Below are 18,696 nucleotides of genomic sequence, written 5' to 3' on the forward strand. Positions count from 1 at the left end.
TTTCAGACTTCTGTGACTCTATGTAGACTCCCCCCCATTTGTTTGTTATGGTTCAGTACTAAATTTCAGTGAATTCCCCAGTTACTCAACTAACTGAGAAGCTGTCTTCTTGCTTTTAAGTCCTATGTTGAGGAACTGCTGGGATGTTCAAACTTGCTCTACTATGCTATCATCTCCTTCTGGCTGGAGTTTTGCTTATAATACCTGGTAAGACAAAGATTCTGGAAGATGAAGAAGCTCCTAAGCATAATAGAGACAGATAATACTTATTTTATTAGTGAAGCATTATTCTACTCTGATGTGAGGTCCTTCTATGTTCAATGACAGATTTGCCAAAATACAGAGAAGGACCCCACACCCTAGCATAAGGTGAACAGGAGTGAAAGCAGAAAATGAAGGTTGAAAGGGTCAGAACAGAGTCCTTTTATCTATCTGGATCCTAGCATTTGTGGTAAAAAGGTGTCTTTAGTGTAGAGTTAGAGAGAGGACCTACTAGAAGTTTAAGCCCTTAGCAAATGTTTTTTTTTTTTTTGAAGTGCTAGGGCTTGTGGTGTGAATCAATATAATTGATTGATTATAATATATAATCTATAATCAATGTAATATATTCGATTGATCAGTGTGGACTGATCAATATAATCAATAAGTCATAGACAGGTTATAGGTTATAGGAATAAGGTAAGATAACATAGATAAGCAACAGTAAGAATAAGTTCATAGATAAGTTCATCAGAAGTAAGCCTAAGTTAGCCCAAGATGCAGTTAACTAAGTTGTAACTTAACTGCTTTTTTTAGCTTCTTTAACTTGCTTTCTTAGGCTTACTCCTGATGAACTTATCTATGAACTTATGTAATAAAATCATGTAACTATAAGATATAGGATTTAAGCCACAGGGAAAAAAAAAGATATGGAACAGTGAAGGGTAATAACTCAGTATGCCAGTATAGTTATAGATAAATATAGGCTGATAGGTTAATATTGATATAGACAAGGTTAAATCAATATAGTTGTGAACAATTGTATTAGCTTGATCATGTAGACATAAGGCTTATAGATATCAGTAGCAAAATGATGAGTAAATGTGATAACTGCAAGCCTCAAATAAGTTACCAGTACTGGATAGGGGGAATGGAGTCACTGTGGCTATACCAACAAAAAGTGTGGCCACAGGGACTCCATCTTAGCGGTTCTAGACTCCATCTTAGTTTTTCTGTTACTGCTTCTGTGAAGAGGGAACTGCATGACCCATTTCTCAGAAACAGAAACAAAAGCTGTGTTTTCTTTTTTAAAAAAATTGTTTTTATGTACTTTGTACCCCATAGAATATACCCAACTCAGGACATGATGATGGTTGTGGTGAGCTACATCCTGGGTTTGAGTACATTTATGGGTCTACATGACTTTGAAATAGATTATCGCCCCCACTCAGCTGAAACTCAGGATACGATTGTCTAACACTTGCTCAGACCTGAGATGCAGTTAACTAAGTTGTAAGCTAACTGCTTTTTTTTTTTAAGCTTCTGTAACTTACTTGCTTGTGCGACGCTGAGAAAAGCCCTAGAGTTGTTGATTTTGTCCTTAAATTCCTAAGACACAGGCCAGGAAATTGCTGTTCTCCCACAGAACATCAGTCTCTATGGGTGGGTGACAGTCCCTGGCCAGGTAAATAAAGCTTGCTTTTGTTTGAATTTGGACTTAGAGTGTTTTCTGAGGCAACTCCCCATGACACCAGGGCCTTGCACAAGCTAAGACCACACTCTGCCACTGAACCCTATTCCCAGCAGCAAGCTTTTATTTTCAAAATTTTCCTGTAATATGTGTTCAGTAAAAATTTTAAAATAATAAATGTTTAAGGATATGAATATGTTAAATGCTCTGAATTGTACACTGCATGCTATATATATGTATCAAATTGTCATACTATCCCATGAATTTGTACAATTAAAATAATAAGCCCATTGAAAATGGGCTTTAGGACACATGTTCCTTTATATGAGTTTAGTTCTTTTTTAGCAACAAAAATAGTTTTTCTGCTTACAATTTTTTTTTTTTTGCTATAATAATGTATCTGGGCAATGATATGTGGATACCAAAACTATTAGGTAAAAGTTGAAGGAAGAACTTTGTAATGGTGGGACCTGGCAGATCTTCATGGGCCCACATTAACTGAGTGCTGGGAACAGAGAGATGAAGTAGATCAGACTCCTGCCATCATGGATTTTATAAACTTGGGTAAAGACAGCGGGGTAGAGATGGTTTGGGAAGAAAAAATCAAATATGCAAAGAAGTTATAATATGTATTATGCATACTACTGTGTCATATATGGATGATATGGGTGCAGGGACAAAGAAGATGGTAACTAAATGCCCTATAGAGAACAGGTTAACTCAGAGAGCTGGTATGATGCTTGGGTTTAGCACTGAGACATATTCTGGGGTCTTGCATGTAGCCTGGTGTATTCGTGATTGCACACTCATAATACACTCTACGTTTAACCAGCAGCTCTAACAAATTGTAATTTATTAATTACTTATAATTTTTTTTTTGTCTTAACAATGCTTTTTCTGTTTAAGCATATAAGCTCCCAGTGGGCTCTTGTTCATTGTATACCAAGATTCCTTCAACTTTTTCTCTATGGTATACTTTCACTATTTTAAAAGTTTTATGATGTAAAATTTCAAAGATACGTAAAAGTAAAGAATGTTGTTTAATGACTGCCTTGTACCTGTCAGCAGACTCAATAATTATCATTTTTTTTGCCCATCTGATTTTGACTATCATCCCTTATTTTTAAAATGTTTTAAAGAAAATCCCATATTATTTTACTTAATATAAATATCTAACTGAAAAGAGTGTCTTTTATATAACATTGTACCACCTAAGTAATTAACTATCATTCCTTAATGTCATTTAATATCCAGTCCACATTTAAATTTCCCTAATTATCTCAAAAATATCTTTTAAGTGTTGCTTTGTTGCAATTCAGAATGAAACAAGATCCACTTATTACATTTTCTTGTTATGTCTCTTCAGCAACTTTTATTCTATAATTGTTTCCCTAATCTTTTTTAATCTCACTAATTCATCCTGGAAAAGGTCCACATTCTGGTTTTGTAGATTATGCTTTTTTGGTGTGTCACTTAACTGACTTATCTATTCTCTATGTCTCTTATAAATTGCTGGTTAGATTGGATAGTTCAATTAAATGCAGGTTCAATTCCACTCTTTTCTCAATACTCTTGTGTGGGTGAAGGTGGATATTTCCTGCTGTGTCACATTCACATCACCAAGCACATAATATCCTATTGTCTCATGTTTTTGCGCCCTATCATGGTTTGGAAAAACTTAATTGAAGAGGTGGCAATTGAATAGGAGATTGAAAGATCTTTGCCAAAGATCAAGGAGAGGGGTACCTTCCAGTCAGAGGAAAGATCAAAAACAAAAGCATGGAATTTTTACACCAGAGTTGGTGTGAACACTAACAAGTTATGTTTTTCTTCTTATCAGATTTAAAATTGATAATGCACTTGAATTTGAAGATTGAATTTTAAACTCAATTTCATTCACCATTACTTTTATAATAATTGCTTTTGAGACAGGGATGTTTTATTCTCTGATTAAACATAGGTTTTGCTATTTAAGTCACTCTTTCCAACCAAGTTTTCTTTTCTTTTTTCTGCCTTAATGTTTGCTATTTTTATCTGGAGAGAGATTTTGTGACTCATGGCTTATAGAGGTCAAATCTGAAAAGAGGTCTTCTAGTTTAAAATCATATTTGATCACTTAGTGGCACATAAATAAATGGAATTTACTAAATTTTGTACAATTAAATCATAGGCTTTGCTTCATGAAATAATTGATTCAAGGGGTCAAAAAATAATTTGTTGTGTGAAGAACACCGTATAATTGATCAAATATATTCTGGGTTGGTGTTATATCTTTTCTATTGAATCATTTAAATGGTTAACAAACAATAGGACCGGATAGGAGGTTTAATCCTGACAGTAATAGGAGAGACTATTATTCTATTATTGTCTGCCAAGGAGACTTAGAGTTTAGTTACATAAAGTAATATCAACTTGAAAGGTTGAAGCTGAGGACTGAGGTAAAGCCATATTATAAAGAAAAGACTGGTGGATTCCTGGAAGGGTATCTTCCCTGCCCTGGGAATACTACGTCAGGGGCTTATTGGTAACAATTGAGATTTCATCACTAATAAACAATTGTCCATTACTAGAATAAAGCTACTCTGGGCCCTGTTTCTTAATAAGCTTTACTAACATTAGCAATTAGTTTATTTTTTATTTATTTTTTTTAGTTGTAGATGGACACAATATCTTATTTATTTATTTATTTTTATGTAGTGCTGAGGATTGGACCCAGTCTCTCACCATGCCTGACAAGTGCTGTACCTCTGAGCCACAACCCCAGCAACCATTAGTTTTGGAAGTATAGTCTCTCCATAAGAGGATAAATAGGTATCAGTAGAGCAATGAGACTGGGCTTGTAGAGATGAAGCAAAAGGAAACTTCCAAGGGAGTTGAAGCCCAAGAGTGGAAATCCGCCTAGAGCAGCTGTGCTTTGATGTTGCCTGGGTCAGGGTCTACAGGCTCTCTCACAACTGCAAGTTATTATGGGCACTATCACAGGTGGGTGTACATGTTTTGGTGGTTATAATATTTTATTAATGACACTGGCTAAGTTGAGAGTTGAAAGGATGACTCTCCTATAATTATTTGGTTGATAATTTCTCATAGTTACACATGAACTGGTCTGTAGTTACACAAAAACTATTAACAGGTATAATAATGCATGATTTGTATGGAGTATTTGATTCTGGACAAAAATATTGTGTGAATTCCTTCTGCAAAGTGGAGGTAAAACTGCTCCTTGGGTATGTAGGTCGAATGGTCTGGAGGTGGAAAGAAATGAAAGGGCTTTGTTTACAGCAGTGTTTTCCCCAAATGGAGAGATGGATCCATAAACAGGAGAGTAGACAGACTCAAAACTAGAAGTGACAGGATCAAGTTCAAACCCCGGTGTCTGCCCGTTCAGGAGTCAGCTCAAAGGAAGACTTGGATCTGGGTACTCCTGAATGTGCTCTTGGGACAGGCACACTTGGTTCAAGGGGTCATCCTGGGTTGTGGGCAGTAATGTGAGTAGTGCTCTTTCCTTCTAGTGTGTAGGAAAACCCCATGCTGGTGTGTTAAACAATAAACTTAATGTGAATGTCACCTAGAGACTCACAAGGTCACTTCAACACTCAATTTAAAGTGTGGCTGTACTTTAAGTAATGACCTACCCTGTGTTCTATTCTGAATTGGTGTTTGGGGACATAAAACTTCTCAAACAAATAGCCACTGAATACATTTGTAGTAGATGAGGAAGATTTATCACTATAGATTGAGATTCAGGGCAGTATTTTTCTTAATTATAAACATAAAATGTAACTGGAATACATTCCCAAGCTATTCCACGATCAAATGGGTGTAAACGAATTTGTGAGCTGTGCAAGTAAATAAAGTAAATGTGATTTTGTATGTACCTTTCTCTGACATAGGGGTCAAACTGAGCTACTCATAAAGCAAAAGAGGGAAAGAGTGAGGTACAGACGTACTAGTGAGGCACGGAATGACAGTTAGTACGGGTGAGGCGCGGACCTACTAGTCTGTAATAGTACCGTTTCAGAAGATCATGAAATAGCTCAAGAAAGAATTTTAGATTTTAGTAGTGATTAAGATGTAAAAAGTACAAAGAACTTTTCACTTCTTTGTGTGAGAAGTCTTCTGTTAGTATCTCATAAAACTCAAATGGTGGAGACAGCAGATAAAATACAAAGGCTCTCACAGGCTGTGCTGTTTCCCTCCTGCTCCATATGTGGCAATCACTAACAGAATAGCATTCTCCGTGTGCTAACTTCCTCGTGTTTCCTATTACACTCACTGTGCTTTCTTCTTACTAAACAGCTGCATCTCATTTATTCCTTTAGTAAGCATTTCTTGCACACCTTCTGTATGCCTCATACTGTGTGAAAGGCTAAAGATAAAAACATGAAGGAGACACGGACTCTGTTCTCCAGGAGTTGGTAGTTTAGGAAGGTGGCTTATATACTCTTTAGAAGGGCTACTGCTTGGTGTCGCCTATTTCAGATAAAAATAGAAAATATGCTATTCCTTCTCTCTCCTTTCTCCCTGTGATACCAAACTCCCAATCAGCAATAGTTATGTTTCCAAGCTTCTATCACAGACTATGTCTATTTTTATTCTGGCCAAGGCAACCACCCTACTCAATTCCTCTCTTTTTTCTTTTCTTTCCCTCCTAATTATTAGCTCCTAAAAATAAAATTGTTTTCTTTACTGAAGCAAGTAGACCACTGATTTCAAAGTTGCTTTTTCTTTCCTACCCGTTCAAACACATTTCAATGTAAGGAATGTATTTTTTTAAAAAGTGACTTTCTAAATACTTTATAAACCTATTCACTGAACATGTATATGGGGACACTGATTTCCTAAAAAGATGTGTGAGTTCATTTGATTAAAGAAAGGGAGCCACTGGTTCCTGAAACTGATGACATTTAGGACAGTTTTAAAGGTTTTACAATGGCTGCCTCATATAAATGGAGGCTGAATTGACAGAAAGAAAATTCATGTTTTGGGGGACTTGGTGACTTTCTCAAAGCCCATTGTGTCAAAACTGAAAAGGAGTGCACATTCCATAATCTACCCACCTTTCCACAAAGGAGAACAAGATGGATGTGCCGCTACTTCCCTGAAGCAGTAGACATCTGTTCACTAGGTCTTAGGTCTATAATTTGTTATTGGTAAGACATCACTACCTCTGTGCTGAGATTTCAACTGATAGTCTCTGAATTGTAGGTTTCCACTTTTCATTGTATTGGAACCTACTTAATGAAAATATCCTTTAGCTTTCTGATATATTTTAGGGAAAACAACTTTTAAAAACCCAACTGAGAATTTATTTTTAAAAAGCAAGGGAGCCTAATCTTTTTTCTTCTTTTGAGAATCCCCACCATTGTGTATTTCTTCATTTACTTTGGTTGGTGTAATGATCTATAACAAGCTCCTGTTGCTTGAACACTATAACTTCAAGTACAGACTGGATATCTACAATCATCCCTTTTAGAACCTAGTTAGTTTTCCTGCATTCTTTGGACATTCTATTAATGAAAATATAAATTGCTTCCTGTATAGCACTACCATTATATTTGATTGCTAAATATATTTGAAAGTTTCAACTGAACCAATTGAAACAAATTCTTCTATTCTTTTTATATCTTAGGAATTTATAATCTGATATTCTTTCTGTTTTTTTCTATTAATGCATTAATTTTCTTCTTCTAATGGTATGACCTTTATTCTAACCCAGTAATCTAGAGGTGATGGAATGGTATTTCAAAAGCTATCACTCCATTTTACATTTTAGCCTTCTTTTTAGACAAAGTCAGAACTGGAAAAATATTATGCATTCTATTCTTACATGTCTGCATGCTCTGTAATTTTAGGAATAGCATACTTCCCTTTTGCAACTTTGATTTATTGAGAGAAGTATTTAAAATATATTTTTCATAACAATGCACCATCAAAATTTTTCTACAGTGTGTAGATGTTTCAACTAAAGGTTATAAAAAGATTCTTAGTACATTAAAATAGCTAGAAGAAAAAAACTTTCAAGTAAACATAGATAAAAATTATAGTGGAATGCATACCTGAAAATTATAAAAGGACAAAGAACAACATAGACATCTTAATTTTGTTTCAAGCAAAATTATTTATTGAAATATAATATTCAAGCAGTACTTTTTTGTTTGGTACTCAGAGAAAGTAGTACATAAAATGTGTTCTCAGTTTATGGAGTACCTCTCTTGAAATCTCTTGAAAGAGTGATTCAGAATATTTAGTCTTAACCAGGGTTCTCCAGAAAACACAGCTGGAGGCTAAACTTTTCCTGGTAAAGCTTTATTGGAAGTGAATTCTGAAGATTTCAGTGGTGAGAGGAAAGGAAGGAGAGGCAGAGGAGGATCAGCAAATACCAGGTTGCTCCCTACCAAGCTGACATGGTGTCAGGAAAAAGACAGCCAGTTGTTTGTTCATGTAGATGAAACATATTGTAGATAACCACCACACAATCTATCAGTGGAGGGAGGGAAGAGGATTCATTCACTTTCTCCCATTATGGTCTCTTATACTTCTGGTTTTGTCATTCAATCCATTTAGACAGCCCCTGGGGAATCTGAATCCTGCATCCTGTGGTGGTGTGGCACTTCATTAGAGTATAGAGAAATGGAAGAAGCCAGATGGGTTTCTTGGAGACTTGGAGGTGCTCAGTTCCTGCCTCAGTGGGTGTAATAGAAACTCACAGAGCCTTGACCTAACACTTGGAGTATCAGAGACTGCTGGTAGTGCTAGAAGATAAGGCTATTGTAAGACTCTTTGACCCTCAAAGGGACCAGAAAGCAAGTCAGGCTGTGGAACTCTGTGAAGACACAGATGCTAGGTCCCCAACAGCCCTCCTCTTGTAGCATTGTAGATGGTGGCCATCCACAATGACAATCTCTAAAATAGACTACAATTCCCTTTACTGTTACCAATCCTGCTCTTGTAATTAATATTCAATATCTTCTAAAGTTTGTTTGTTTTTGTTTTACTTTGAGAACCCTCCTCAAGAAGGGATCAGAATCCTTAATTGCATTACCTTTATTAGGATGTGGTTGCTGCTTGACCACGACAGTTCTTATTGGACATGAAAATAGTGAGAGAGCTCTGGTGAATTCCTTATTCCCCATATTCCTCCTGGCTGTACTGTAAACTCAGTTTGCTGTGGTAATCAGGGTTTACTTAGATACTCAAATGCTGTATTTATGCCTGCTTATTCACTGTCGAAAGGAGTTCAAATGCAAGGTGGGTAACAACAGGCTCCAGTTCAGTGGAAATCTTAGTATCTTCATGGGCCCAGGATTCCTTACCTCCAGATCTTATATATTTAGTTTGCTCCAATTTTGTAAGCAAGACACTGGTAATGATAGTGAAAAGATGTCTTGTAATCCCCATGCTATCCAGCTGTTGGGAAGACAACATCATATGTTTGTTTTATATATTGCATCCTGGAAGACAGTGCTATAACTCTAAAATGTGTTTTCCCCAAGCTAGTATTTTAGATGAGTTTTTAACAGACCATAGTTCTTTTATCAGACCATAGTTCTAGCAATGTTTCCATAGTTTTTAATTCATCTTTTTTTAGTTGTAGGTGGACACAATACCTTCACTTCATTCATTTATATGTGGTGCTGAGGATTGAACCCAGTGCCTCACATGTGCCAGGTGGGCGCTCTACCACTGAGCCACAACCTCAGTTCGTTAATTCATGTTTTTTAAAGAATGAGTCTTATGGCCTGAAGTGGTGTTGTAAGGGTATCATGCTGAGGGACCAAGCATTCTATATGTCATTTGATATTAGTGCTAGTGGGGGTCAGATTTCAGGATTCACAAAAGATACTTCAAAGGAGTCCAGAAGTGGTTGGAGGAATCCAAGCTTTTTTGCTTCCAATTAGTTAGTCTATGGGAATTGAAGATGTCATAGTTCTTGCTTCACTGGAGACATAAAAGACTAGCTGCAGCCTGTTCATTTCTTTGGAGTTTAGTTGATGGTGTCAGGAGCTGAAGCTCTACCTTGGGCAGAGGACAGAGGATCTGGGAGGAAGGAAGAGCCCAGCAAATCTGGAGAAAAATATAAACTGGATTTTGTACATTTTCTAAAGCCTTTTCATTAATTATAATCCTATGTAACGTGTGAAGTGGATAGAAGTCAAGTAGACATTTTGGTAGCAGATTCCAGTTCCAGGTACAAGCTCTTCCATCTCCTCTCCCTGACCTTTCCCCAAGATTGGTGATAGACCTGGAACCATATAAATGGTAGCACAGTGGAAACTATATAAATTTAGGTATTAGGACCTCTGGTTCTAGTCCAAGGCCTACCATTATGTAGCCAGATGTGTTAATCAGCTTTGTGTCACTATAGCAAAATGTCTGACACAACATGCTTAAGAATTTAAGAGAGGTTTAATTTGTTTCATGGTTCTGGAGGTTCAAGTCTAAGATCAGATGGTCCCTGATGAATCTGGACCCTTGTCGTGGGTGGCAAATTGGGATGGGACTGCATGTCAGAACAAGTGCTTTCATTTAAAGCCAGGAAGGAGGGAAGGAGGGGAAGAGGGAGAGGGAAAGGGAGAAGTAGGGAGAGAGAAAGGAAGGAGAAAAAGACAGGTGGGGGGAGAAAGAAAGAAAGGGAGAATATAAAACCAGAGTCCTACTACCTTGGGAATCGAGCTTTCAAATATGACCTTTGGGGGACACTCATGAAAATCATAGCATTATGTGACTTTATGCAGCTCTTTTCATACCTTTGGCTTCAGAATTCTTACCTGAAATGAAGAATAACTATTATCTCTTTAAGTTCCACATCACATGAGCTGACATTAAAACCATATTTTACCAGCAAGGTATTCCCTTTTAAGGATCATTATTATCTTCAAGTGCTTGTTTCCACATTGAAGGGACTGATATAAGGTGGAGAAAGCTATTTGTTGTGGAGTGCAGACTGGGGCTTACAAGCAGAAAGATGGAAACATACCAAGGGCAGACACAGGTAAAATTAAAAAAAAAAAAATCTATCTATGGATTGAATACTATAAATCATTATGCTTCATGAAGCTGATATATATATGTATATATAGAAGGAATAATGTTTAAAAAAAACAAGGATCAAGGCTCAAGATAGTAACTTTTCAATACCACTCATGCTCGCTCTTTCAATTAGCTGTGCTAAGTCATTTATTCTGAAAATACTTTTCTCATGAGCTACAAGTGTTTGGAGGTCATCTGCAGTGGATGCCTCTGCCATTGTTTGGCAGCTGAGTGCCTCGACCTGGAATCCCTGCAGCCTTTCTCTCTGAGAAAGCCTCATTATTAAGGAAGCTGTCACTTCAGTCCTCAGGTTCTGTTCTTTGAAACAGCCACTGTGGGGACAGCATAGGTTTGTTTCTTTGCTCATTATATATTTATGTTGACGAGAGTCTTCAAATTATCTTTTAGCTTCTCATTATCATTTAATATTTCCTACTTCTACTTTAAGTCAGGCTAGAAAGATGCAGGGAGCCTCTCATCACTTTCTTTTGCTAGTACTCCTTGGATTCATCTTCCAAGCAGAGGCGTTATAAAATAACTGGCCTAAAATTGTTATAGTCAGGTTTTCTCTTGGTTGGTTTTTAGTGTTCAGGCTTTTAAGTTTCTTAGTTTTTTTAGTGAAATAGATTCTTTAATGATATTGCTTCTGTTAAATTCCGAAATTCTTTGATTTTTATTATTTTTTTTACCCATTTTCACAAGTCTTAGCAATTTTTCATCTTTGCTTTCTTTTCAGCCAACCACTGAACTTTTAAAATTTAAATAAACAAATTTTTTTAAAAGTTTTTTTCTTGTTCTCTGTTTATTCTGTTTTCATTGAGGCTTGTCCTTGATTTATTAGTTTAAATTTCTCTGAGGAATGTGCATGTATTACTTATTTCATTGAAATGGTCTCTGTGTCTAACAGGGCTTTGAGTCTTTATTGTGGACACTGTGATGTGATATCCAGAACACCCACAATTATGAATGTTACCTATATTGTGACTATTGTCACAGGTAGCTTTTTATCTGTGAACCCCTATAAAGTTCAATGGTTCAATTATAAGGATGTTATTTTCTCTCAAATGGACTTATACTGTTCCTTAAAGCTTCCTGACTCAGTCTTCCTCCTTGTGATTTTATAATTTTGTTTGAAATTGATTTCCAGTATGCCAGTTATACTGCTGTGTGGTCTACTACTAGCTGCTATTTATTAAACATTTATTATGTGCCAGAAGGTGTTCAAAGTACTTCCCATGCATCAAGCAATTTAATCTACACAACCACAGAACAGGGCAGGTATTAACAGTATCTTTAGTTTTGTGGATGAGGAAAGCAAGGCTTAGATAAATTAGGAAACTTACTCCAGCTTACAGGGTCACACATAGTGAGGATGGAAATTCATCACAGGAAGCTGACTCCAAGAACACAGTATTATAGTCTGCCTTCCGATGCTATGGGGCAGAATTATATTCCAGCAAAAAGTTTTGTGGAATTTGTTTTGAGGTGTATTGTAAGGGCTTTATATTATTTTAGTGAATCTGTGATTCTGGTGTACTTTGTTAATATGAAAAATAAGAGCTAATTAAATCAGACACAGAAAGAAGAGCTATGTAATCATTGGTTACTTGAATAGTTTACTATATTCAAAAGAGCTAAGTGCTAAAAAAAGAGGTGTTTAATATTTATTTAACTTTTATCCATAAATACAGGCAATGGTGTCATTTTAAAGAACTAGAAGTACCAAAATTTCATTACTCTATGACTGACTTTTTTTTTTAAAGCTATATAGTTGAAACCGGTCTTGTTAAAACAAAAATAACACTATAAACAGTTTTAACTACTTTATATTTCAAAAGCATTAGGTTCAAATCCTAAGTGGTACGGCATTTTTATTAAACTGTCTCAATGCTTTGCTTTCATGGTCTAGTGGCTGACCAAACTTTCAAGATTTATTTTCATCTAGAATTCTATTTAAGGAACATGCTCTTGAAAAAAATTTAAAGAATGTTTGTAGTAGAAAATATTCCAGTTGCTTTGTCCCTATGTGTCCTTTTCAAATGTACTTTTAAATACCAGATGTTTAGATTTAGACAGTATGGGGCTTCATTCATTCCTTTGTCATTACTCATAGCTTGAAATTTAGAAAACCTGAATTCAGAAAAGGAAGGAAGATAATCAGTTTATACTAAGCTATAGTTCACATTTCCCCCTCTGTGTGAGTAGGAGTAGCTGGGACTTTGTACTGCTGTGATGCATTTCACATCCAGTCTAAGCATATGCAATGTCTTGGGTCAGGTTGTTGGCCTGCCCTCAAGCTCTAACATGCTTCCAAGCTGCCTGAACTTCAGAAAAGCTCCATAAGTTCTATTTTTTTTTAAAGAGGAAAATGAGGCAGTAGTTTAAATATACATTTTTCCCCTGTGTTTCTCAATTATTTATTTTTCTAAAGTACTTGGTGCAGAGAGATTTTTGATGGTGGTGTAGGATACTGAGAAGGGAAAAGTAGATAGCATCACTTTCATTTAATACAATTGTGATGTACAGATATACAGTAGGATCAGTTATTTCTCTACTCTTTTCAGAATATATAGAAAAGACAAAATAAATATTATCTTTTAATGACATCTATAAATTCTTACTTTTTTTAATCCTTACTCCAATTAAGAAACAGAGATGACACACTCATTTTTGACTCAGTGCTTCTCAGATGTGGAAACAAAAGAAAGCAAAACAAAAATAAAATGTAAGAACAGAATCCATGATACTGCAAGTTTTCATTTTCCTTTCAATTTTTGAATTTATTATAGTGTTGTCCTTTTGCTATATTGTATACTTTTCAGGCTGCCTTTATATTCCTTAATATGTTTATTTTATATTATTTATTTTAATTTTGTCATTTAAAAATATAAACTCCTACAAGTAGGATCTACATAGTTTTTTCCCCTCTCCCTGCTTTCTAATATAATGATTTTCATCTAGCATAAAGGCCATTTTTAAATGATTATAAGTTTTGTCATAGTACTTATTTTAAATAATCCAAAGATACTATGTCAAGTAATTCTCATCAATTTTAAACATTCTTTATGGAAGTTTCCCACGTATCTCCTCCTTTAAAAAATCATGTTGAAGTTATATAAAATATACATCAAGAAAAGAATTAAGTGTCCTGTAAGAAAAGCAAAGGACAACACGAGTCAAGTCAGGAATGTTGAGGACTTCATGGATGATATAAACTGTCAGGTTTGAATTGATGTGCAACCAGTAGAGACACAACAATGGAAATAAAAGCTGTGAATAGTTTTCCCCTAGTGAGCCCCAGAAAATTTCAAGATAGAATCAATAAATATAAGAAGGGAATTGGATCACAGATGAATAATTAAAAATTGCCTTCTTTATAATTGAGAGTTTTCTATTTCTTCTTTTATTTTTCATTCTATTTAATAAAAACCTATCATGTGCTAGTATCTTAACTTGATTTTGGAACATGTTGGATTTGAGGTCTTTTCAGGACCTCTAGTAGTATTTCCTAGATACTTTTCTACAAATATTGTTCTTTTTCCTGTTTTTTTTTTTCACATATCATTAGCTGATTTCATCATTCTCCCAGATCTATTAATTTTTCTTAATTCTCCTTTTTTTTCACAGTCTGTGTTCCATCTAACATCAATCAGCCTTCAAAATATATCTAGATATGTCCATTGACCATATCTACATATATCGCTTAAGAGTGAATTGCTGAAATAACCTTCTAACTGGTAATCCTTTTTTTAACATATATTTTCCAGACAATAGAGTAATAAAAACAAATGTGCATCATATCCTTCTTTTTACACCACAACTCAATTGTTGATTCATCACACCTATCAGAATCTATCAGGTCACATAGAAAAATGGATTAAGTAAAGACAGCTGAGTGTATTTATGAAAAATGAAGAAACCCAGAAAAAAATTAAAAGAAAATTAAAATGAACTTAATACATAGACATTTTTCTTTTAAAAGGAAGATATTTATAATTATTTCATTTTGAGGTGTACTCATACTACTTACTGTTTTCAACAGTAGTGGAAAGTCAATACATAATGATTTATAATGGTGAAAAGAGAATTTGAGACTTCATTATATGGTTTAAACTTATAAAGGAAACTATTATAAGAACTACATATATGAATACATAAACAAAGTGAATAAGTGGTTGGGGTGGGAAACAGCATATAAATACTCCTTTATTGCAGGTATCGAAAAATACTAAACTGATTCATTATGAAAAAAATATTCAACTATATTATTTGTAACTGTAGTGGTAATCCCTAAAGATCAAAACCCACATATTTAATTTAATTTAATTTAATTGTTTATTGTACTAAGGATTGAACCCAGGGGAACTTAACCACTGAACCACATCCCCAGCTATTCTCTTTCTTTTTTGGGGGTGGTGGTGGTAATTGGGATTGAATTTAGGGGTGCTTAACCACTGGGCCACATCCCCAGCCCTTTTTTGTATTTTATTTAGAGACAGTGTCTCCCTAAGTTGCTAAGTGCCTCACCAAGTTGCTGAGGCTGGCTCTGAACTTGCAATCCTCCTGCCTCAGCCTCCTGAGAACTGGGATTACAGGTGTGTGCCACCATGCCCAGCTATACCCAGCCATTTTTACTTTTATATAGGGTTTCAGTAAATTGCTCAGGGCCTCAGCAATTTACTGAGGTTGGCCTTGAATTCACAATCCTCCTGCCTCAGCCTCCTGAATCACTGGGATTATAGGTGTGTGCCATCATGCCCAGCAAAACCCACATCTTTTAAAGTGCTTATCTTTGGGAACTAGAACTCAGGGAGAAAACAAAGAAGATATTATATATATTCTGTGTGGCTATTATTTTTTCTATAATATTTAGGGATTATTTCCATAATGTAGAAGCTGGTCTAAAAATACTTAAATGAATGGTGAATTAGTTGATTTTATTATGTCCACATTAGAATAGTATCCAACAGTTGGTTTTAAAAATGTATGAGGGCAGTAACAAAAATGACTGGAGGCCTAAAGCCCATAGTAAAGCATTATGTTAATTGGATTTAATGTGGAAGTATAGAAACTGACTGAAATAGCCTGTTCATAATATTTTTACTAAATCTATAATTATTTAATTCAACAGAGATTATTTAATAAAAATTTATCTCATCTATATAAATTACCACCACCATCCCACAAAGTTTATGAGATAGTGTAGGCAGAAGACCACAGTTCTGTTCTTATGTCCATTTGGGAAACAGGCTTTGGTGCAGGGATTTGCATGCAGGTGATGTATTGGTAGTAATTTTTGGAAAACACCCATGAGGGAGAGGGGCCAATTAGATTGGGATGTGGGAGTAATTGCAGTTGCAATGCTCAGTTGACTCCATGGGGATCAGTCAGCTGGGATGGACTTTCACAGTTAACCTGACTTGAGGCAAGGGTACTTGGTAGGTGAACCTTGACACTGACCAGCCTTTGTATTGAAGTTGCCCGAGGGAAAGGCATAATCTTGCGTGAAATAAGTCTTTGGTTGATGGCAGGTCCTATGTCAGCACTCAGTTGTGAACCATTATTTGCGAACATTTCTGGCAGCTGAGTGCTTCTGTCCTAAGGGGAACCTGAGTAGGATACCAGTATGCATGCTAGTAACCTCTACATGGTGTCTGTGGTAGTCTAGTCACCCTGTAGAGTCTCTCTCCCCTTGATGAGTACCTGGATTATCACTGTGGAGAGGATCCCGTCTAAAGATCCTGTCTAAGATCTCTCACCAGAGCTTGCCAAAGAGCAATTGGCAAGTGTCATGCATGCTTAAAGCTCAGGGTTTTATACTAGACAGTGAACTCTATTGTCAGTTCCAGATGTGAAGATGTGAAGAGGTTGGAGAGACTCCTCTCTAACTTCTCACTTGATGTTAGATTTTGAAGCTATATAAATATTCTTCCAGCTCAGACAGTTGTTATGTGGCTCATAAAATGCTGATAGGGTGTTATGACATGAGCTTAAGGTTTAATCCATATGCATAAATACTCTATGCATATGCATAAATACTGCATAAATACTCTACCATGGTAAATATGTATAAATACTCTACCATGGTAAATCTTATGAATCTATGAAATTTATATATATATTTAATATGAAGTTTATCTATGTAAATTGAACCTCCCCCTGCAATGGTTTCTCGGAGGGAAGATAGTATGGGCAGAAAAAAAATGATTGTAAAACCATATGCTGTGTTATTCCTGGAGGGGCCTCATGCACATTGAGTTTATTCTGTCTCTTAGTTGTGTCCAGAGGCCACAAGGAGTGATTGACATGTACCATCTAGGTTTGTGTAAATACACTCTGTGATGTTTGCACAATGAGGAAATCACTTAACAATACATTTCTCAGGTGGTAGCCCCATTATTAAGTGACACAAGACTGTATGTTTATCTGTGTGAACGACTGTGCAGAAATGTGCTGGTTTATGTGGATAAAGTTCTAAAGAAATACACTTAAATTTTAGGATTGATGAAAGATACTAGGGAAGTTTTTCTACATTATTTCCTAATTTCTCCACCTCTTGATTGACTATTGTGATAAGTTTTGTTACTTTTATAATTTAAATAAATCAATTTTTGAAGTAGCAATCAAGATTTATTTAAATAGAGCTAAATAGAACCAATTTCTAAAACTAAAAACAATAAAAACTATAGCTTCTTCTCAACACTGAGATGGACAGAGAAATGTTGAGGTGGAGAGGCGTTAAGGAATTTACCCTTAGATGGTGAACTACATCCTTCAGCAAAGTTGAAAAGCACATCTTAGTGTCTGAGCATACCATATGTTGTACCTGAGAATAAGAGTCCAAAATAATTCACTGTTGGGAAGAACAAATGCAAATTTCCTCCACTGTTTGGTAGAAATTGCCTAAGCCTTGAAAGCAGGCAGAGGCAGAAAGATTAAGAATCAGGGTAGGAATGCCTTTTTAAAAAATTAAATTAAAATTTTAATTGGTACGTAAAACACAAAAATTATACATATTAATGAGTAAGGCAAGAATTCTTAATTCTAGACTCAAGAACTCCTGAGATTGCATATATCATTTTATGTGTAGTTTCATATGTAAATTTGTGGCAGAGATTTAATCAAATGTTTAAAAGGTGGATGATGCAATAAAAGCAAGGAATTTCTTTACAACTTTAGCTCAAGACTCTGTCCATAAGCATCAATTTGTTCCTTTTTAATTCCTTTCTTAAAGAATATTTCCTATGACAAATCTTAAAACATGCTTTAAATCATTTTCTATGCTTTTCTTCTTTTTAATTTGGGAGTAGAATTCAGAATTAAATATTTTGGTTCAATTTCTATAATTCTTTTTGGTTTTGTGATATAATTATCTTTGACCCTTTATTCCTCAGTTCTTATTCTTCTAATTTACTTTAATGATTATATATATTTGTCTGTATATCAGGTTCCTTCAAATATTTTCTGGAGGTAGTTGAAATATAGACAATAAAATAATACATTTTGATTATAGTAGGCATGGATGAGGATCAGATCTCTCATAAATGCTTTGAAGTTTGAATTCATATCTTTTATATCAAATTTAATACAAGATAAAGAAAATTCAATAAATGTTTGCATTTATCTTGCAAGTGGCTAGTAAGATACATGACTTATTATGTATAGAATATGCTAATGTGTACATACATAATATTTAAATACAAATAGGTCTGAAAGTGTTGTAGAGCATCACATTATCTTCTTAATTGCGTACTTCTGTTCTTAATCTGGGGATCAAGTAAAAGGCTTATGTGACTCACATACAGTCACATTATCACCTACTGTTTGAAATAAGATTTGAAGTTACATAAGCTGTCATCGAATCTAGTCCATATTTGCATTTAAGTCTTTTTTTTTTAATTTGTTTTCTTTTTTTTTTTTAATTTTATTTTTTTTTAATTTTTTTATTGTTGGTTTGTTCAAAAACATTTACAAATTTCTTTGACATATCATAT

This window comes from Marmota marmota, unplaced genomic scaffold, assembly GCF_001458135.2.
Source record: "Marmota marmota marmota unplaced genomic scaffold, marMar, whole genome shotgun sequence".
In the NCBI taxonomy this organism is placed as follows: Eukaryota; Metazoa; Chordata; class Mammalia; order Rodentia; family Sciuridae; genus Marmota; species Marmota marmota.